This window comes from Agelaius tricolor, unplaced genomic scaffold (assembly GCF_023055355.1).
Source record: "Agelaius tricolor isolate 1412-34295 unplaced genomic scaffold, bAgeTri1.0.p SCAF_1, whole genome shotgun sequence".
Taxonomy (NCBI): domain Eukaryota; kingdom Metazoa; phylum Chordata; class Aves; order Passeriformes; family Icteridae; genus Agelaius; species Agelaius tricolor.
Window position 1 is genome coordinate 26,629,381 of NW_027269261.1, and position 23,078 is coordinate 26,652,458.

General features: G+C 41.7%; 1 long non-coding RNA gene across 1 annotated transcript; it reads left to right on the top strand.

Annotated features, from left to right (window-relative positions):
* The first annotated feature begins 1,202 nt into the window (after window positions 1–1,202).
* LOC139589075 (uncharacterized) lies at window positions 1,203–21,847 on the top strand. The gene is made up of 3 exons (XR_011678934.1): window positions 1,203–1,585; window positions 2,284–2,400; window positions 21,727–21,847. It is a non-coding gene; the product is annotated as an uncharacterized lncRNA (long non-coding RNA).
* The last annotated feature ends 1,231 nt before the right edge of the window (window positions 21,848–23,078 follow it).

Sequence of the window (23,078 nt, forward strand, 5' to 3'; positions counted from 1 at the left end):
TTTTTCAACTCTCTTAACAAGGAACTTTAAGCACTTCTTGAGGTTTTAAAAAAAGGAGAGAAAACCAAAAAACACAACAGATCTGGAAAACAAAAAATGCTCTATTTTTCCCAGGATCCTGAATGAGTCACTCAGGAGGTATTGTAATTGCAAAAGCTTTCTATGTGTAAGAACCTGGCTAATACTCTTATTAGCATCTTTTTTAATCCAGGTAACATAATAGTCAAAGTGTCAGATGAATGTCTCAGAAGTGGACCATTAAAAAATAAATTGTGAAACCTTTGAGAGATTAGCATTTGAATCCAGACAGGAGCTCCTTGAGGTTCTTGGGTGTGGATCAGAGTTCTTAATGTATAAGTTGCTATCACAAACCACATCAGCCTCCAAGTTACTTGGAATGAGAAGACAGTAGCCACAATTATTAGTCTTAGCTCTGGAGTTGTTTCCTCTGGGAAGCAAATTAGCAAAATAAGCTCTTCACTGCAAAAAGAGGTTTCATTTTCTGATACTTTTCATTTCTAAGGAAGTTTTAAAAGCAAACAACAAATAAAAAGTCCATTAAAACAGTATTTCCAGGGTAAAAACTCATGGTTTAACTAATAATGATGATAGTTAGCTCTTAACCAAGGCTAATCTGAGCTCTGTACATTCAATATGGTTTTTAGAGTCATTGCTTACATAACATCATCAGCTGATACAATAGTTGACGTTTTCCCATGTTGGGAAACTGAGGCAAATGTGTGAAGTAACACACATAGAAAGGCTCCATGACAGGCAGAAATGTATTTATAATGCAAGTTTCACTCAAAGACAGTTCTTAAACAGCAGACCTTTAACTATCCATCACAGTTAATTTTTGTGCTAGATGCTGGCATACCCTGGGAACTGCATATTTTTCATCATCAGGCATCATTTGAAATTCCCTGAAGAGATTATTGTTCTTTCTGATGAATGGTGCCAGTATTGGTTTTTCAGCAGATGTACTGAAATACAGACAGGGATGTAGTATGTACAAGAAGTATTTTAATTTGGCATTTCCCTTCTTCTAATGTATTTCAGCAGCAAGCTGCTCATTTTCAAGGGATCGGGTAAGAGCACTGAAGAAAACATGTCAAATTTCTTTGTCAAATTTCTACAGGAGAAAAAGCTGTTTATTTGTTTGAAGGGAGCTCTGATGGACATTCCTACATCTTACTGTTTTAGTGTTCCTGCTGCTGTGCTGCATTCCAGGAGCTGGGGAAGATACTTAGCAGAGGTAGCTCTAGGTTAACTCTTTGTGATCTTACCAGAAATCTGCAGAAATTGTTTGGGCCACTTTTTGAGACAAGTACTTCCACAAGGCTACTAGAAGATTTAGGGATGAAGACCACTCATAAAGCTTTGTGTAGCATGAACCACAGCAAAGGCATTAGTACTGTGTGAATGTGTTCAATATAAGTGATGCGAACAGTTAAAGCAGTGACCAAACAGGAAGCAAAGTGGTGATTTAACCTTGCATTCCTGGTGCAGGGAGCAGCAGCAGCTTGGCAGATTACTACAGAAAGGGCAGGTGGTTTTGTCGTGGCTCTACAACAGCTTGTGCCAGGTGAGATGCATCTGTGCTTTTCTGTGCCCACCCTGCAGACAAGGTGCTGCCAGATAACTGCATGGGGAACAAAAAGGGATCATGTTACAGGCACCAACACTCTGGGAATCTGCCAGCTTATGTAGTGAGGTGGAAATACTAGCAAACACGTGGGGAAAGAGTCTATTATGGGAATAAAGGGCATGGGAGAGCCCAGAAACAGTGAGCCATATTGTACAGTGGCTTATAGGCTGCTCAGGAAAGAAATGGGAGGGAAAAGATGAAATTCTCATCTGAGAGGGAGGTGGTCACCATGACAAAAATCATTTAGAAAGGTGTTAAGCTCAGTTAAAAGGCAGCCCTTTCAAAGCACTTTCAGAGTTATTTTCAGCTGTGAGCAAAGCAGAGGAATATTGCCACTGGGTAGAAATTGCTGCCAAACAATGATGGGTGGAAAGGATGCCTATTGCTGAACCTCAGCCCTTTTCAGGTTGCTTTTGGCCGGCTCTTTTCTTTGTTCTAAGACCGCTTTACAGAAATAAGGACTGCAAAGCATGGGCAGTATCCCATCCTGGCCCTCCATGCGTAGGTGGCAAGGGTTGGAGGCTTGTGTCCAGGGCCTGAAGGGCTGAGTATGGGCTGCTAGGGAGGGAGCATGGGGAGGATGAATCCTGTCAGGTCATGGCATTAAGAAGGCCCTACTTGTGCCCAAAAACTAGGAATGAGAGTAAAGCAGTTCCAGGTGGGTTCGTCACAGGACAATGGATAATCCTACCAGGCACGGAGCTCGGTGGGGCAGCAGCACACAGAGCAGCACGGCCACAGCGGGGATGCAGGTAAGACTGAACACCTTCAAAACTTCTCCAGAGGAACAGAATCGGTTCCATTCCCAAACTTTCCAGTCCCCACTAACCACAGGCACAGGAACCTGCAGACCACAGACCCATGTATGTTGAGGAGCCCAAGCGTGGGCTCCCATTTGTGTTGCAGTGCATCTATGGCATGCGCTGTGTGTGCTCACCAGGAAAGACAGAAGGTGAAGGAGCAGCGGGGAATGCTGAGTGCTGGGAGGGCTCATCTTGTGGTGTATTGGCTTGCCTGGACTCAAGAAAATGGTGTAAACGCATCATATGATTGTACTTGACCTTTGGTTCTGCCTTTAGAGTGACCATCCCCATGCTGATGAGGTGACTAGGAATGTTTTCCCTAGGTAACCACTCTTGCCAGTAAGCAGGGGGCATTTTATCACCACACAGCCATGCTGTTCCTGCTGCTGGACGGGATTGCCCTGTCCCAGAGCCACCAGCCATTCTACCTGCTACTCCGACACTCAGTGCTTCCCACCTGCACCAAACAGGGTCAAGCTGAAATGAACACTTGCATGAACAGTTCTGATCATTGTACAATCAGATATTTGAGTTGCAGAAGCACAGCACATTTTTCTACTGCTATTTAGAGGCTGATGTGTGTAGCCTTAACAACAATTTGTTTATTCATCCGTTTCAGTAGCTTTGTTCCTGCTGGCTTCTATCTAAAATGCGATGTAGTGCACATTTTATGAGCTATAGGACAGTTATTATGGCTTAGAGTGAGTCCATATACATCAGAACTGTGGGGGAAAAAAAGGATATTTAAAAAATCTCATAGGATATATATTGTTGTTAGTATTCCTCTTTGCTGATTTCTTATCTTTTCATACATGGAAATAAGAATAAATTTAATATGTAGTGCTGGATCTGGGCGTATTTTCAGTGGAGGGAACATGGAGATATATCAGAATATTCAGAAATCTGAGCTTTTCATGAAGAGTTGAAAAAGCTCTTTCAAATGAGGAAAGAAATGTCACTTTAAACATTCATTTAAAAAATATTGATGTAGCAATGTGGTGCTCTGCAATGCGTCTTCTATGCTTAAAGTGCAGCAATATTCCCAGATTTCTTTTAAAATCTGATTTCCAAAGGCAAACAGTCCTGCAGTGATAGTTCAAAACCCTTGTGCTTCTATGAGGGATGTCTAAGCTACTTTAAACTGCAAGCTGACTGCAAGCTCAGGCACAATATGGCTTCATCTATGTTGACCTCAGTGTGCTAAGCCAAAGGATACACTCAAGGTATTTGTGCTTCCTGTCCTGGCTCTGGCCCTCTACACTCTGGCCAGTGAAGGTCCCATGGTTTGTGTGCAAAGGTCCAGTCTCGGCCTGTATGAGCTTTCTCTCTCAGGGAGGAGTAGCCTAGGGGTAGGCTGGTTGTAAATCCAAATCATCCAGTGGGTAGCTTTGGGACTGATGACCAGGGGTTTTTTTTTGCTACATTCTTAGATGGGATGTGTGGAAGGCTGTGACCCTGTTCTTTGTGCCATAGACCTGTGCTAAGCAGGACCACCAGCCTGAACCTTCTCTCTTGGCCTTCCCTGAAGGTTGCTTCTGGCCTGTGTTTGAACTTACATCCTCCCAAAGTGCTCTTGTGTGCCTCAGAGACAAAACCAGTGACTGTAGATTCTCCTGTGCTGGACCTGCCCTTTTTCTCTGCTGGTTTAGTTGGGCTATAATTCAGAAACTTCTGCCCCTTTACCCTTCCTAAAGGAAAACACAACTGCACAAACCTCCATTTAGCTTTGAAAAGGGACTCTGATAATTGTCTTAAAACCAACCAGAAAATGTGGAGCATTACAAAACATTACAGCAGAGCCCATTCATGGTGCTGATATAATAAAAGTTTATTTCTACAAGCAAGTGATGTGTCTCTTGCACTGAGGGCCAGTAGGACCTTGTTGCAGGGCCCTGTGACTCCATGAGAATAGAGGCAATTCTCTCTGGGCAGCTATGGATTACAAAGGAAGTCACTACCACTGGGAGTAACCTTATCTTAAAAATCTCCTTGCTGTTGCCCAAACCTTGACCTACTGTGCAGTTCTTTTTCTGCTCATATAACTCACTTGACATCTTTACCTTTCTGTACCACTTTGCTGTAATTCCCTATGACCCTTTCAAAGAACTATAGTGGTGGTAGGGCTTCATTACAAGGATGAACTGCAAAGCATAGCCAAATTTGAGGGGTCTGGAGGGAAGAATAAAGGGTTGTTCATTACTATTTCATATATAGCCCACCCTAAAGAAATAACAGTAAAAGACACAGACACATGGTAGTGGAGATAATGTTTGCCCCCTGCTCTCCACAGAATAATTGCAATAGGGCATTCCATACAGGCCTGTCCCTTCTGAAGCTTCATCAATTGGTTTTATTGCATCGGGGAAAGCAAAACAGGAAAAATACAAATTGTGTTTGAAGTTTCCACACTTTAAACATTAAAAACAGATGGTTTGCTTTTCTTTCCTGAAGGATCTAGGAAGGTCTGAAGCTCCCCAGTCCAGGCCGTGGTGTCAAACATTATATCACTTGTCAGGGCTCATGAAAAATCAGAGCAGAATATTATCAGGTGTTCCTGATAATATTCCTCATGTTTCTTCCTGGTTATAGTTGTGATATTTGATCACAACTATGTTTCCCAGCTCCTTGCATTCCTCAAGGACTCTGTGCTCTATGCTCTGCATCCACAGGAGGAGATAAAAGGGCCGTTTCTGGGGATGCAGGATGGTGGTGCACAGGCAGCAACAATTTACAGGATGTGGTAGAGCTCTACTCAAATAAGAGATTCTTTTTTCTGAAGTAAAACTGGCAACATGCAGACATCCTCTGAGATTCTAACTTTGCTGCTTCCTCAGTCAATGCTTGTACTCTTCAAGGGTAGTGAGGAAAGCTACATCTTCTCCTTTTGATAGGATAATAGAAGTGAGGTTATCCACACTGACCTGCACCTTCTGACTTTTCAGTCAACCAGCAAGCTTTATTCCATCAGATGAAGCATGACCTGTTTTACTCCCCTGCTGTTCACTGGTACTTAGATAGCTGGATAACATAAAGAGTTTGGAACACAACAGGACTTAGGATGCTGCTGGAGAGTATGGAAAACCTGCAACAAATGCTGTGGTTTTGTCTCCCAAACTCATCAGTACCCACTTCTCCTTGGGATTTGCCATACCTTTAGGATTCTCCACCCTTCCTTCTGTCCTTGCCATGGAACACAGTGTCCTCCCTTGCTGCCATTCCTGTGACACAGCTCCTCAGACTGTGACCCAGCCTGGTGCTGAGTGTGCTGAGGGCTCAAATGTCAGCAGCGTTTAGCCCTCCTGTGGGCAACACTGTCCCCACCCCATCTATCCCTAGCAGAGGCCTTTGTTTGCACCCCATGGGAGGAAAATAATCCCCTCGCCTCTGACCACACCTGGATTCAGCCTTCAATTTGGCACCTTGAAAAGTGGGCCAATTCTCTAACACTCTTGCCAGGACTAAAGCCAGAGTGAATGCAGCTAATTTTCACTGCTCTAATTAGGTGTTGAGTCAGCGAGAGAGGAGACCTCGCCTCTTGGAGAATTATTTTAAAAACAGAGAGAGAAAAGGAAAGACAGGAAGAAAGAAGACAGGCAGCAAGAGAGAAGGAAAGGGAGAAAAAGAGGAAGAAACAAACCAATAAAGAGAAAAAAGAGCACTGAGTATTTGATGGGGTAACAGGGAGGGAGACGGGGAACAGCCCCTTTCTTGCAGGTGCAGGACTGAAGAGGGTGTCCTACACAGATCACAGGTTGGAAGAGCACTGGGGACCTGGGGGACAGCTACAGAGGGAATGCCTTCCTACATTTTCTGGCTTGCTTTGGCTGTAGGTCTCTGGGGAAACCTTTGGTGTGGAAATCAGACAAAGGTGTTCCTGTTGTTACTCATGGGAATTCAGTGCTTCAGAGAAATGCCCTGAAAATATGTTGGAATCCAGTTATGTAGTCTCAGACAAGCAAAAAAAAAAAAATTTCTTCAGTAGTGCTCCACAAGGTCTGGCCGAAAATCAGCATTTTCCCGAGCTTATGTAATAATCAGGTGCCTTTCTTTCCATCCCCCACCCCCCACCTCCCCCCCCACACCAAAGAAAAAGAAACTCACATCTGCTCTAGATGACTTGAAATAAAGGGGGCCAAATCTGTATGTATGGTTTTCTTAGCTTCTCTACAGAGAGAGCCAGGGCCATGGAAACATCAGACTAAGAGGCTTAGAGTAAATCCTGGCAGTCTCAGTGCTAGAAACTCTCCCACTGATAACCAAAGCCTAATAAATAAGTTTGAGAGAAAAACTAAATGAAAGTCAAATGTTGAGCAGTTAATTAGGATACCTCTTAGCATTTGTGCTGCAAAGAATGAGAAAATTAGAGAATATAGAAACATATGTTGGCAAGAGTGAGAACATGCTAAAAGTAAACACAGCTGATGTTATTAGCAGTAAAAATAATATTAATTAGTTGTATTACAGTAGCACCTAGTGGTGCTACTGGATCTCATTGCTAGATGAGATCAAGATCCCCAAAATATAAAGGTCTTAAATAGAAGTTTCATATTAATGCATATTCTATAACATATGTGTACATAACATATAGATAGACACACAATTCAAGGGATGAAGAAACCTCAGCAAAGTGAAAACAGGCTACAGAATGTTTTGTGACTTGGCTTCTCTTATTCATATCTTTTTATGTGCTGCAGGGCAGCTGTTTGCAACTGTATTTCTGATACAGAGAATAGAGGATTGGATTTGTATTTCAGGAGTCAGAGTATATATGTGTATGTGTGTGTCTGTGTGTGTATTCAAATATAGGTATGTCTATACATCTGTGCATGTACACATACACATATGTGCACATACAGACCACATGGAATTATATTTTTCCTAACTTGGATCAGGACAACACAGAAAGCTTGGCAAACAAAATGAAAGCTACCCCAAAGGCTCCATTTATTCCCCCAAGCACCATTTCTTTACTATAGTGGAACTGCCACTGTCTTTTCTGTGCATGCATGGGCACTTTTTGGAGAGAGGTGACTCCCTACCACACACTGTAAAATTCTCCTTAAAGAAAGTCACAGCTGAATATTGCCTTCAGCTAAGTCAACATAGTCTGAAAGGGTACAGGACTGCAAGTTGCAGTTGCTGCAGCTGCTGCTGAATTTGACTAAATAATCTAGTAATAAATTTGAAAAAAACTAACACCTTTCCTGATGTGGATTTGCATGCCACAGCAGGGAGAGGCTATAATGACCCAGATGACACACAGTGAACTCCGGATTCCTTAAGACATGGGAACTAATTTAATTGTTAATGTTTTACTGCCTGGGTTTCCTAAGAAAATGAGCCCTCGCAGATTATCTGGGTTCCTGTTTCAAACAGAGCAGTGCTGAGGGCTTTTTAGAAAAAAATCTTTTTAGAAAAAATAGCAGCAGGAATCTTGAGATTTCCAGTGAGGAAATTGCACGGCAGGTCAGGGGCGTCAATTTAATGTTCGGAGACATGCTTTGTTTGAATGATAATTTCATTAGATTAGTTTGTAAACTTTTAATGCAGGTTGCATTATATGTCTAAGAAGAAACAATTTGTGTGACAGACTATCCTTCATAATCCCCCTCTTCAGCCTTCTGCTAACAAAAGACCCTTAATACTGAAGATGTTTTGTGGGAGGAGAAACATTTTCCAAACAAGTAGTTTCTCTATTCCAGCCCAGGTAACAAAGAGGCCTTAGGAATTTCTGTGGGCCTTGTCAGGACTGGCCCATTGGTCTTAAAGCCACCTGCTGCTTAAGCCATTGGTCAATAGATTAACTGCTGCTATTACTAAGTGTTTAGGAAAGTAAGTTATGTGGCAGAGCAAACAAAATCAACCTCCTTAACACATGTTAATTCAAAATTTAATAAATCTGCACTGAGAACAGTAAAGCAATCAAGAACGGTGGGGTGCGCAGGAAAGCTCTTAGTATGCGCTGCTCCTCCAAGCAAAGTATCACATAGCAGATAAAAAGTCTTAAACAAAAGGATAATACTCTATTTGCTCTGCAAAACTAGCTTGACACTTGCCTCCACGCCTCTGCTTTCCTCCTTTTCTTCTGGCTTTTGGATGCTGCTTTGCGCTGCAGATTTTGGGCAGTTTCCAAAGCTCAGTCACTGAAGTTCACAATAAACAGTAATAGTGGAGTTAATTCCTGGTGAAAAGGTGGGAAGGATTCAAATACTGGCAAAAGCTGTGACACTCCACAGCCTCACATGTCATTCATATTCTGTAATGAAACACAGGTTTTAACAGAGCACATCTCCCCAGGAAGAGAAAACCTTCTGCCTGCCCTCACATGCCATTGGGGACTTTGCCTGGCCCTGGAGGTCCAGAAGGATTTTGGCAGGGTAACCAAAGAGTTTTTCATGAGGCCAATGCCTCATGGATCTGTCCTGGGCAAAAGTCAGACAGGTGCTACCAATTCTTCTTAAAATAAATAATTTAAATCTCATTTGCCTACAGATCTATGCTATTCATGAGATAAAAGAAAGACTTGGGAGAAAAATTCTGCTTTTGCATGCAAAAAAGGGGATAGGACAATACCAGTTGTTGGTGAATGTTGGCTTAGGAGTTCCTGATTTTCTGTCACATGCTTTGCTGTTTCTCATACTGCAAATTTAGGTGACTGGTAAAATACAGTTCTTACTGTTTTAGAAAGATCCACAAAAATTCTTGGAATAAATTTCCATTTTTGTGGTGTCTTTTCCTAATTCTTAACTTTCAGGTCCCTATGTTTTGTTAATAAGTCATTTGTTCCCTATATGAGTTAGCTGTGATCTAAAACTGAAGATCAGGATTATGGTTGCCCTTACTTGGCTTAAAATCATGGGATGGATGCTCCTGTATGGGATGAGTCTGTGTTTTGTCAATGGATACTCAGGAGAAGAGAGAAGTCCAGAGCAGTGGCCATTCCGATCACACATAAGTTGCCCACTGATGTTTTCCCACTCAGTGTTTGAGGGAGGCAGAAGCAAGAGAAATGCACTGAAGCGTGTTCCTGCTCCAGCACATACACACTTCTGTCCAGGGAGAGTTGTGGCAGCTGGCACTGGCCTTCTCCCCAGAAATTTGACCATTTGTTGCTATTGGGTTTGGGATCTGGGTTTTTGTAGATTTCCCACAAGTCTAATGCTGTTTTTGCCAAGTGCATTTGTCTGGTTCCAAACATACGTGTTGATGATCAGGTACAGTACCTTGCAAGGAAAACAAGGCATCTTCCAACCAAATTTTCAGGGGGGATTTCTCAGGATCCATAGGCTGGGTTGTGATTTCCTTGGTCTGGCTTTGGCAGAGCCTTCCTTAACTTGGCATGTGAATAAATGCTACCGCAGGCCTCCATCCATGCTGTTTGGACGGCTGAAAATTCCCCCTTTGTGAGGCTGTAAATTTCCTGAGAGGAGAACGCAGCAGTAACTCCAAAATGTTTTCCTTGCAGACCTTGTTGAGCTGTTTTTTATCTTGGTAGGAAAGCATTTAGACATTTATGAACAAGATAAGATAAATTTAAATTTAATTAAATTTTTTATTATGGCATGGTAGGTATTGCTAGGCTATCAGCTGCCATCATGTAGCCCAAGCTGATGGTTGTAGCAAGATATTAGAGGCTATCTTTGAACAGGACATTTATCTGAGATTTTTATAACATATCAAAGCTCCTTGCATGTCTGGGAGTATTTGGGGGTCAGTAAAATGCTAAGAACATTCCAGCAGGACTTCTATCCTTTCTTTCCATCCCATATCTAATAACTTTCCCTTCGGGCAGTCTACTAAAATTGTGATGGTAGGGTAAAATCAGAGGTCCAGATATGACACAAGATTGCCTGTGTCATATTCTGAATGTCTTTGACTCCAGGACTTATACTCCTGATGGAGACAGTGTAAGGAAGGCCAGACCTAGCCCTATATTTGTGCTCTGCAGTGAGGACATAGGACATTTGTGTCCAAAGTCTCTTTTCCCAAGAAGGTGGGTGAGCATCTGTCTTCACAGCTGATACCAAAGCTGGTTTTCAGCCAGTCTGCTGACAAGAGACACGAGTGAGCACGGTCCCATTTGACAGCCATAAGCTCTGGGTAGTTTAATGTAATGCAGTTAAAATTAAAGCACTTGCCTGGTTTGTTGTGCAACATCCCCACATTGCCTCAGTCTGCCAAGGTCAGCCGGATAATATTATAAATGGATACTCCCTGCTTCCTTTTCACTTATTTTTAATGTGATGCTGCTTTCTGTACACGTATTAATTGTATAAGCCAAGAAAAATTGCGGAGTAAATGGATGTATTTTTAGATGTTACTTTATTTGGAAAGCAAGAGATGCAGTCTCTTCTGGAATTTGATATTCCTAAGCTGAACAGTGCTTTACTGCTGTGATGCAGTTAAATCCCACAATTTCTTTGCTGCCTCATAATGAAGAAACCTAAGCTCAACTATTATTCTCCTTTGAGGCTAAGAATTCAAACTCTCTTTGAGAAAAGACTGATTTAAGATCATTTTCTGCTCTGAGTGTGCTAGGCATTACACAGGGTGCAAAGGCAATACACAGTGTAGCATGACACTTAAACTGTTATTACACTTATATTGCATTTAGAAAAAAAAATCTTCAATCATTCATAGTTAACCCAGGAGAGCATTTTCCCCAATGTGACACTTAAATGTTTTTAAAATAATGGGATGATTTGTTTCTTTCCCCTTGAATATGAGGCAGCGAGGTTAGAAGGGGAAGCAGAGGGGGGATGAAAAGTGGCTTATATTGTCAAGGTCTCCTTAACTGTTAAGCAGTGGGGGAAAGAATCAGACTCCTTTCCTGGGCAAAACCAGAGATATTCTCCACTGATGACTGTCCTTCTAAGCCTTCCCTATCACAGGCTAGCAGTTAAAATAATACTCACCTACTGGGCATCCAGCAGAGTTGATCTACCTTTTCTGCTAGGAGGTTCACGTCCAGTCAAGCCTGATTAATCTGTTGCAAGTCCTGAATGATCCCAAATATAACCCATAACAGCTACACCTGTTTATCAAGTCAGTTCATTTCCCTTCCCCTATTCCACACTGAAAAGGAGCATTAATTAAAACAGTAAACAAACGAGCGCCTATTCTAAATCAGAGCTGCAGGCAAAGAAGAGATAACTTAGGCTCTTGAGAAGAGGGATTTTCAGTTAATTTATGGAATCTACTGTCACTCTCAGGGCAAGGGAGCTTACGTAGCTGGGAAATTGAAGCAGACAGGCTTTGTCTAAACACTTCTTTTTCAGTGAACATCTTCTCTTTTTTTCCTATTTTAATTTTTAATCAAGCCCTCTTTTTTTTCTTCTTTTTTTTTTTAAGGAAAGAAATTGCTAGATTTTTCCAGTATTCTGATGACTCATACAGCTCCTGTGAGATACCCAAAAGGTAGAGAAGAGTGAAGATGAGAGGCAGAAAGCTGAGCTTTAAAAAGAGCAGTGTAAGAATATGAAATGTTCCTTTAGCAAATTATTCCCCGGAAATTAATTGCTGTGTTTCAATCCGTTTTATTCATCGTTTCCCCAGCATATTCATCTGTACTCATTGTACATGTACCCTGGTCCTGGAGCAATGTTAGTGTGAGTGTAGGTTTCTGTCTGCCCAGGATGAGCTGCAGGGAGCCCACCTGAATTAAATAAATAGTGAGGGGATGGTGTCCGCGGAGCTGCCGGGTCCCTTGGCGAGGGCTGGCTGCTCTGTGCGGCACCAAGTGAGCATACCGTGACAAAGGGGCTGCTCCTGCCTGCCACGGGCTGCCAGCAGAGCACCGAGGGCATCAGCGAGGCAGAGCCCGGGATTCAAACCATCCTTGTGCTCTGCAGGTGCTGCTCGCACCCATCTCCCGGACCCGGGGCCGCGGGAGGAGCCCCGCAGGGAACTGCCCGGTGCGGTGCTGCAAGGTCGGGGCCTCCGCTTCAGTCTGGGTTCTGGTCCGCTTTGGTTTTTCGAGGGAAGCACGTACACGTTCGGTTTTTGGGAGAGGGGGAGAAGCAGCAGGGGAGCTGCAGGAGAAATGGGGGCCAGACCCCCCTGAAAGCAGAGAGGTGATGTGCTCTGAATTGCCCCTCACAAGCACATTGCTGAACTAATTGAAACTGGCTCTCCCACATCCCCGGAGAGTGCCCTGACCTCCTACCTCCCGGCAGCTGGGGGGAGGGCTGAGAGGCAGAGAAAACCCTCTCCCACTTTTCCTCTCTCCCTCTTTCCTTCTCTCCTTCTCTCCCTCTACCTTTCCATTTTTTAATCAGCAGTTCTACCCGGAGAAACCTTCCCGGCTGTAGCTCCTGCTCTACACGCCCGGGACAACTTTCAACAAATCACCATTTTCTGTCAAAAAATTTGCAACCTGCTCTTGTTATGAGCTGCTTTTCAATTCCAGAACATAGCTAAAAAGATTCCTGTTCTGCCCAAATAAAATACTATTGGCAGGGAGACAGTTTAAACTCCTATCAGCCAGGATTTGTCACGATGAAGGCTGCGTTTCTCAGGAAGCAAACTATCATTTTGCTTCTTACAATACTGTTGGGACTCTCTCCCTGGGCTAATTAATATATTAGACATTTGATTTTATTTTAGACTGAGATTTGGAATAATTCAGTTTGTGAAATCACATTGAAATTGTAGTTTTCATAAAATTACAGACAGACCAAAAAAAGTTCTGTAAACCTTTGTCATTTCAGATACAAACCTCTTTTAAAGCTACAGGAATGCCTTCTACATATTTCAAGTCATCCAGCATTTACTGGTGGCATATCCAGTAATCATGTTGACAAATTAATGGTAGAGAATTAGTTGTACATTAAAGATTTAAATTATATTATGCAGCACATTGTCATAAAATGATATAAAACAATTGGCAAATAAATGTAAATTAATTCCAGTTACTGACATGTAAGAGGCAGACTGACATCTGTACACTTCTTGCCTTGCCTCGCGCAGCTGCCATACTTCCAGACGTAAAGCAAAGTGGGAAGCGGGATGGCGCGCTGCAGCAGCAGGCAGGGACGGGCTCAGGCCCGGCCTTTGGGCTGGGCAAACCCTACCTCCACTTCTAAACAAACAAATTTGTGTCCAGCATCGCCCCTGCGTGCCCCTGGGGGGATGGCAGCAAAGTTTCCTTTGTCGAGCAGGATGAATAGCTTGTCATGACAATACTCGGGGTTGGGTATTATCCTACCCTGACCAAAATCCCGCGAGTTCCTATCAATACCGAAGCGCAATTGCTTCCTGGGGCACAACCCCGGGACTTTCAAGGGCTCACACACTACTGTGCTGGCTAATTATACAGATTCCATTTCCTGTTATGAAGGAATGCATTACCTGCAGCAAAGGATGCAGAAAATATTGGGTGTGGGAGGCGCTAGGAGGAAGCAGAATGCGGCCATGAATTCAAGCCCCAGCCCTGGGTTTATACCCACAATCCAGACCCATGCTGAGAGCCTAATCACTGGGGCCATTCTTTGGGCTGTTGTCCAATCAGTCCCTGAATAGCAAAACCCCACAATGCGGAGTATGAATTAGAGGGGGGAATAAACGTGGGCGCAGACTTTTTTTGCAACAATACCTAACTGGGCCTTTCAGCCAGGACAACTCACGGACAAAAGCACGGCGGAAATTGAAGTAACTTTTGGAGGCCCTCATCAGTAAGAGCTGGCTTGATGAGGGTAGCACTGGCTTCTTTTTTGTGTGGACTGGATCAATTATTCACTGAGGGGGGAGAGGTGGAGGGAAAAAAAGTCTCAAAAATCCAACATTTGTGTTGCACTGGCCTTGGAAATCATGGCTGTTCGCTGAATAAAACCAAATATTTTTGTCTCCTCCTCCTTCTTTCCTTGGCGGGTGCTGCAGTGATTTAGGGGGTGGCTGGTGGAGTGCTTGCATTCCTCACCCTTCCCCCCCGCGCCCAAAGAAGAGAATAGCTTCTTGAGCTATAGAGATGTCAGGTCCATGTTTTAAAATTTAGCTTTGTTTACCCAACAGAATGGAATTCATTACTGCGCAAAAGCGGTTCAATTTTCTGACCTTTTTTATTCAAAATGTTGGAAGTAGCAAAAAGCTCATTTGAAGGTCACAGGTTTATGTATCTATTCTCTTAAGTGTTTTAGAAATTCATATGGAGGACACTAAAGGTGGAATATGTGAAAACATACTGTTCATTGTTTACCCTAACCTTGCCATGATTATTAGATAAATGAGGGAAGCAAAATGGCATTAAAAGCCATTGTTAACAGTGATTTTTTTTTCCCCCTGAAGACTGTTCATTTTTGCCCCTGATCTGCAAAGGTCATTTGCTAATTCTTTTCACTGAGTAGTTTATATAACTTCTGCATTTCAAGTCTATAAAAAGCTTTTGCAGACTTTTCATACTGTAAGTAGTAATTTGTTTCATTACTGTTTGAATTTTTATATGTAATTCCTATGGACATTTTGCTGATATTGTCAGGCTTAAAAGCTGAGAGGCTTTTTTGGTTTTTTTCTTTTTTTTTTTTAAGGCCAGATTCATTCTATCTAGATAATTTGAAATTAGTGGAATCAATCAGTCGGCGATTTAAAAGCCAAACTTTGCGGCAGAAGATATTTGGAGTAAAATTATTTTATTTTTCTACATCCACATCTGATTTGAAAGGCCTTTTCAGCCAGTTATACAAAGCCAATATTTAACTGTTACTTATTCCCCTAATTTCTGTCCTTTGTCAGGGGAACTTTCCTCGCTAGATCTTGTTGCTCCGTTCCGCGCTAATTGCGGCTTACATTATATAAATGGCTTTGTAAAGAAAACTATAACCCCCAGCCTCGAAAGTTGCATGTTTCTATTTGCTCAAACTTGATGCACTTATTTTGAGAGGGTCATTTCGAGGAAAGCTGTGTAGGCACTGAGAATGTCTTGTATAATAAGCTTAAACAGAACCTTTTGTCCGTCCTCGTCTTCTCAGGCCCGAAAATTAGGCCTCCTTTTTCTGGCGGGGGGCTGAAGTGGTTCATTACCGCAGCCTCCTCCGGCAGGCCTTGGCCCAGCCATTCCCAGTACTCGAGCTCTGTAACTTCCTTAGAAAGGACGAAGGAAAACATGGCACACAAAGGTCTTGTTAGCACTTCCTATGTGAAATTAGCAGCTTTCTAAAAGGTACAACTCCAATTACCTCACATTGTGGGGACGCGCACAAACCCAACAATGAACCCAGTCTTGCAAGTGACATGCTGTCTCTCTGGAGTTACTTCCCTAATTAGGGATGACGAAGCCCCATTCTGGCGAGTGCATCTATTTACAGTGGGCCACAATGCCTTAACTCGAGCATCCTCCTGAAAGGCCAGTGTTAAAAAACACAAGTGCTCTTTTGGTGGAGCCGTCCGTGGGGAAGCGCTGCATTCCTCGCGGCTACACCCTGCCGAAAAGGGTGGCCGCTTTCCCCCGCATTGTTCACACTTCAGGATTCATTTGGGACAATAAAGCTCCTGCCCCGTGAGCGCTGGGAATTACAGTGGACAATGGCCAGGCTTTCTTAACGGGGTCTAATGATGGAAAAAAAGAAAAATATTTATTGCTTTTGACAGTTTCACAAGGGGCAAAAATCCTTGTCGTGGCTTTAAGTTTCCACAGCTGTTGGAGGAAGGGTGGTCATATGGACTAAAACAGTTCAGCTCCTTTGTTAAGAGGCTGAGCACAAGGGCCAAGCTGTGAAATTAAAGATTAAGTTCGTTAAGGTAAGGTAATTGTGCTTGCATCCTTGTTGATACAGGTGTGTACAGACAAGGCCTGGCTCAACAGACCTATTTATTTACCTCCTAGCTCCTTACCTTCATGAGGCAAATCACCTCACGAGGGTGAGGTGCTGGAAATGTATCTTGTTTGCATAGCTTGGGACAGGGCTGGTGACGCACAGCCTGTGCTCACCAGGGCCCCATCAAGAGGGGGAGGAGGGTGGAAAACATTTGGGGGCACCAGCAGACAAACCTTTGCCCAGAGGAGACACCCACCCTGGTTTAGGGCTGGGGCACATGTCAGCTTCTTTCCTTAGAGGAGAAATGTCTCGAAACACCAGTGGTGCTGCGGTGAGGGAGGCAAAATTATTAATTCCCTGGTAGCTTATTTGGCATGAAAGTGTTACTGATTATTAGTTTGCTGCTGCTAAGTGTTTGGATTCTTTGCTATTATTGTGTTATTTGTATTGTTAACAGTTCACAAGTTCAACAGTTTCAACTAAATTGCACTGTAATATTAGGGTTCCAGTATGAAATTACTGCAGTTAATAATAAAATAAGACCCTTGTGTAGGTATATAGATAGCTTCCCAAATTCATTAAAAAAAGCCCTCGTGAATTAACACAAACATTCTACTGGGGTTGTGCTGTTTTGGATCAGCAGATCAATTATCTATTGTGCTATTTTGGTGACAAAGTAGGGTGATAATTTTGAATTATTAAAAATCCTGCAGTACAGTTATTTCATCCAAATAAGCGTAAAGCAGGGACTTGCACGAAGGAGCCTGGTAGTTCACTGGTTTCCTTCCTCTCGCCCAGCAGTCACCCAGCCCAACATCCCACCTGGACTGCTGCAAGCACATCCAAGCCTGTGCTCCAGAGCCAGCTGAGGAGAAGATTCATTTCCATACCTGGTGCTTAAAACCTGTGCCTTCCAGGGCCTCCTCTGTGAGACAGAGCAGTTTAATTCACTGCTGTTTCCCCTGCTGCCATCCTCCCTCTGTGTGTTGCACGGTGCCAAGTGGTTTGTGATAGCATACTGAGGTTAGGGCACACATCATCTCTCTGATATATATTCTGCCCCAGATATTGTGCAGGTCAGTGTCAACAAGTAGACATCAAAAAATACCTCAGCCTGGTTGCTGTGCTTCCCAGGATGAGCCTGTGCATGGAATTAAATTTTCTGCCCCACTCTACTTTAGCAAGGCAAGAGCTCCTATCCCATTTGGGGAAAAATATATGGAGATTACTTATGACAGAAATTCCTCAAAGAAATCGTCTTTTCTGCAAAGCTGAAGAGATGTCTGTATTAAGAGGCACATGAAAAAGACCACGTTCCTTCTCCTTCAAGCTAACAACACGTTAGGCCCAATCCTGCTCACATTAAAAAATCGGTTCCATTATTTCCTGCCTGCTTTAATCTGTTTTGCCAATATAGGTGCCTAAGGAAGCAGATAGTAGTTCAGGTTAAATATGTGCTGAGATATAGATATGCTAAATATTAGCAACCTTACTGTTTTACAGAGACATTTGCTTGTTGACAAATTCTCTCCTTCTAGAGAATATAAATGACATATTGGTGCTTTTAGAAAGCAAAGGCATTCAAGTAACCTTCATGCACCTTCTTTAAAATGAAGGCTTTAGCTTTACTCCTGTGGCATAGATAATGAATTTTCTTTGCTGGATGGAAAGAAAAACCTGTCACATAGCTGGAATATATAGCCTATTACAGCTAACAACATTTCATCATTTGAACCACTTGATAATTACAAAGAGAATTGCAGGCAACTTCTGAAGTGTTCTTAAATCTCACTTTATATTTTGGTCCTAGTGAGAGCAATCATTGTAAGGTTCTTTTTGTTGAGGTAAAATGATTTTGATTCTTCTTTTTTTTTTTTTTTTAATTTCTATATGTTTTTCTGTAAAGATCTGGTTACTCTTAAAATAAACCATTTTCAGCTAGGAAAAAAGTAATTTATGAAAAAATTCATTTTAAAAAAACACTTTAAAATATAAACCTTCATCCTTTTTCATTTTAATTTTTTACAGGCTGATGAAAAATACATGTAAAGTATAACTGAACAGTTCATGAGATAATCTGCCTAAGAATCATTAAATTAAATTAGCTTTATTTTCCTTGCATGTAGACATACATGAGGAAATATAACTTATAATATTTATTTAATAACAGCCTAGTAAAAATTTATGTTTTGTTGAGTTAGGTAAAGGAAGTGGAGAAAATTGGTATTTTAGCTATGTTTTTCCATCTGTGTTTGCATGTACTATACTATATGTGAAAAATAGTGTCTCTCAGGTAGAGAGTTTTTTGTTTCTTGTTTTCAAGAGGACTTTGCAACAGTTCACATGTTGCATGTGGCAATGTTCTACTCCCTACCATGTGCATATGCACACGGTGTCATAGGCATTAAAGACCAACCATGACACATTAATGTGGACATCAGTGAAGATAACAGAGTGTGTGTACATTAATGCAATGTCTGTGCAGATGCATGCATATACACTGATTTGAATACTTTGGCAAATTCTTATTACTTGAAATATATTATATGGTGGATTATTCATTACTACCTTTCCTGGTTCGCATAAAAGTAGAACAAATCCAGTAAAAAGTAAAAAATTACTTTACTTTGAGAAAGGACTTTCTATAATGTTGTTTCTATTTCTTCTGCTTTGACACCTTGATGCTATAAAAACAGTGAAATTTTTAGGTACCCTTGGCAAATCTTTTGTCTTAGTAATAATGCACTGATTTTTCACCTATGATTAATAATTACTGTGTTCCACTCATTTTGTGATTGATCAGCTTTTCTTGGAGAGTGTATTTTCCCTCTGAACTATATATCCAAGTTGAGCATACCTGTGCTTTGCTAAACAGACCATTGAGGGAAATACAGCTCACAGAGTTGTTTCTGCCTCTTCTCTGAAGGACAAAACTACACAGCTGCAGTTGGGTACTGGGCAGGTCTCAGGCCTATGAGACAATTTCAATCTGAATGCAGGATGTTGGGTTTTTTTCCTGATTTACATGCCAGCTGGTTTTGACTAACCAATATATAGTGAACGTTGTTAGGAAAATGATGAGATTGCATTTCCCTGCGTCCTCTACACTATGTCCTGAAATTGTAATCTTACTCAGCTGCTGAGTCCACCTCCTGTTCTCTGTGGATTAGTTATTTAGCTTGGGCATTAAGTATATCAGAAAAGCTTAATCTAAGAGTCATTATATGTGTTTTAATATTGAAATTTGTCTTTGCAAAATCAAATTTTAATGTTTTAAAATATGTTCATCCCCTTTAACAGCATGATTAGAAAATGTTTTGCAGGGAGAATAGGTGGACAGATTCAGTACATGGTTTTCACATAAGAGGTTATTCTTTCCTGCTGGAAGTAAAATAATCAGTGCATTTTTCATTGTTATGAAATATTTTTTTAAAGGTTTAGGCCAGCGTTTCTAAAGAATCTTGTATGGGCTAGAAAGGATGTCACAAAGCATCCATGCTCTTTTTTGCAAGGGAAATTAGCTTTCCTCATGCTCCATACTGGCTGCTGGTAGAAAAATCAGCAAACATAGTTAGACTCCAGTGCAAGTTATTTCTTTCAAAACTAATGCTACAACTTTCTTTGTAAATTAGCAGAAATTCTTGGGGCATAAAACTTGTGAGCATCAACTGAGAAATGCAATCAGCTTGTGCACAGGGACACTTTGGCCATCTGGAAAGTCCTCTTGTGAAATCCCCTAGGGATTCCAGGAAAAGCACAGGTAGGCATCTGAGTGGGCTACTGACAATTCTTTTACAAAAGATGAAAGAGATTTAAGTGAACTTGGAGGCTACATGCCAACTTGATCACAAAAGTGTGGAGAAGCCCTTTCTGGCCTACTTATTTGGGTTCAAAATTAGTGTAATGGTTTCCTTCTACACAATGTACAAAATGTCAAAAACGGGAGAAGTTGCTGATCGCATTTCCTATCGTTGCACCCAACAACTATTCCCTACATCGGATCAAAACTATTTGTGCCTCCATGGTGTGTGTCTACTCTGCAGGGCTACAAACTTCAAACAGCTCAGGTACAGCCCACGATCGAGGTGAGGAGCACAGGGATCTTACCCACTGGGGGGAACTTTGCCCTCCTTGCAGGAGCTAGGGCAGCACGCTGCTCCACAGCACTGCAGGCTTCAGTGCAGGGTTAACCTTAGCTAAAGAGCCATCACAGAGTCAGGAATTAGAGAGTCCTCTCTTGGAGAAGCTCTGTTCTCTATTCTTTTGCCTGTTTTTCCACACTTCATTACATTTATCTTCAGTGGTTTTCTGGTCCAATTCTTTAAGTAAGGCAATGCAGAACTTAGATGCTGTCATTCATCAAGTGGGATCTGCTATCTCAAAAATCTGTATTATCAAATTATAATTTTAAATAGTCCCTGAAAAATATCGGTGGTTTTAGTATAGTGATTATTTCTAAGAATAAAATTATGATAATTGAATTTTCTGAAGAGTCTCAGCACTTCTGATACACTCTTGCATTGTGTTGTTCCTCCTTTTTCTTGCCTTTTTATGAAGAACTGAAATGAGGAAAATAATGATGGTCAAAAGGGGTTGAACGGCTGCTTGAATGACGACAGAGGCCAGGGGCACTGTTTCAAAAGTAGAAGAAAAAACATCAGATGCTACTTATGGTCCAGAGCAGAGGAAAATGCCAAGAGAACTGTATGACATTAGATGAGAGAGTGAATTCAGACAAAATAAGGGGAAGAAAATGTATGGAGAAATGCTGGTGAGTATGCAGACATTTTAGAGCACTACAGACAGGGATAGCAAGTTTAAAGGGCAGACAAGGAGCCAAAGAAAAGAATACATCCATGATGTTGGTTGGAATAAGACAAAAGAAAATTGTCTTAGGGGTTGGCTCTGAGTGTTTTTAAGAATACAATTGAGTCTAAGTACTTAAAAAGCAAGTACCTAGAAAGCAAGCAGATGAGTTATAATGAAGACCATGTATGCACCCATGTACCCTGATGAACTTGAGCTTTTGATGATAGCATTTGCACAGATTCGAGTGAGAGTGGAGCAAAAAGGGTGGGTGAAAAAGGTTACTCTAAGCAAGGTACATGGTCAGCTGAACAGAAAAAGGCCAATGCAAACTGAATGCTAAAGGTAACATATCTCTTTGTGTTCCAGAGCTTCCTACCAGCTTTTTTCCCCACACCCTCTGCATTAATTTTACATCCGAGTGTAGCATTCAAGTTTAATCTAAAACTTCAGGTCTCCTAACTTTCAGCCCTGAGGACGCGCAATATTGTTGCTGCAATACACAACCCTTTCAGTCTTCAGTTCCACTGCTTTGAGTTTACTTGAAATATTCTTGAGCAGAGAAATGTCTTTGGTAGATCTGTGGGCACAGCACAGAATTATTTAGGCACTGCTCTTGCTGGAGCTGTAATTCTGGCTCTCTTCTATTATTTCCAGGTGGAATAGCATCCTACAGACAGTGACCAAACTCATTTTAAATTTTGCTGTTTTCTTTTCACAGAACCTGATGAATCCTCACTTCCCCCATCTTTCCAGTTTTGTCCTGCAGCCATCAATGTGCTTGCTGTGCACCAAACACAGTGATTCACATGCAACAGTGGAGTGTACCTAAAAATAAAAGTTTTAAGTCCTGGCACAAACACTTGCCTCTGCTTCTTTGAGATGTATTTCAGTGGTGGACACATGAAGATTCTTTATGTTAGTAAAATTGAACACTTAAATAGGTCTTGGAAGAATCAGGGTATGGGCAAGGACATACAAGTGTGACATGCCATAGTATGACCTTGAGGTTGGGAAGTGACATGTCTTTTGTGTCATAAAGATTTAATTATTAATGTAATTATAATGTTCATGTTTTCTAGTTCCAGAAAATGTTGACTTCCTGTTGTCTCTGTAGCCCCTTGGTTCTCATGGCAACATCACTTTTCTTTCCTTCCTTATATATCAGTTTGGGCCTGTGAGAGGAGTAAGAATTCAGGAAAGTGTCTAGTGATACTCATGAAGTGTGATGGTGGAGGTGGTGTTAAAAGATGTTTCTTCTATTGTCATGGAGCCATTTCATTCCCAAGAAACCCTCCTGGTTTGTAGCTCAGTAGATGCTGGTAGGTGTTTGATGTGAGCATAATTGTGGTTGCTGGATAACTTCTTGTTGAAAAAAAACTCCCACAAAAATCAGCAAAGAGATGCTATAGCTAGCTAAAACTTAGTTCCCTGAGATTCAAAGAATACCTGAGGCACGGTAAAATCTATGGAAAATATTAACTTCAATAAGGCCAGGACTTAATACTATCAGTATCAAATTTCTACTCTAGTTGTGGTCCTCCTTACAAATGTGCTTCACCTGTGGAAGAGGCTTTAAGAGAAGTTTCAGACAAGCTTTCCATCACCTGGATGGCTACAGATCAAAAACTTGTACTGTTCTGACCACAGCATAGATTTCCACAGTACCATCACATGAGAGAGCTGTGTTCAGCACCTGGAGATGAAGCTGAGAGGCTCCTTCAGATGGTGCTGAACTCTGTTGTTAAAGAAAATGCCAGCTCTTCCCCAAGTCCCAGGAAGGAAAATAAATGCAAAGGGCAGAGATAGTCACAAATTGTTTTGGGTTTGTTGTTTTTTTTTTTTTTCCTGCAAATATAATTAACTAAAAATCAAACCAAACAAATAAGCACAAATACACAAACAAAACCATTTCAGCACTGAGCACTGCACATTCCTTAATGTCCTGATTTCCTGCGTCTCAACTCCTACTTAGCTGGGGTTCTCTTTTCACAGGGGCTTTTTCCCTGGATGTTTTATACAGGCCTGATCCACTCTATTCAACAGAGAAAGGTAACTGTAGCCACAAACAAC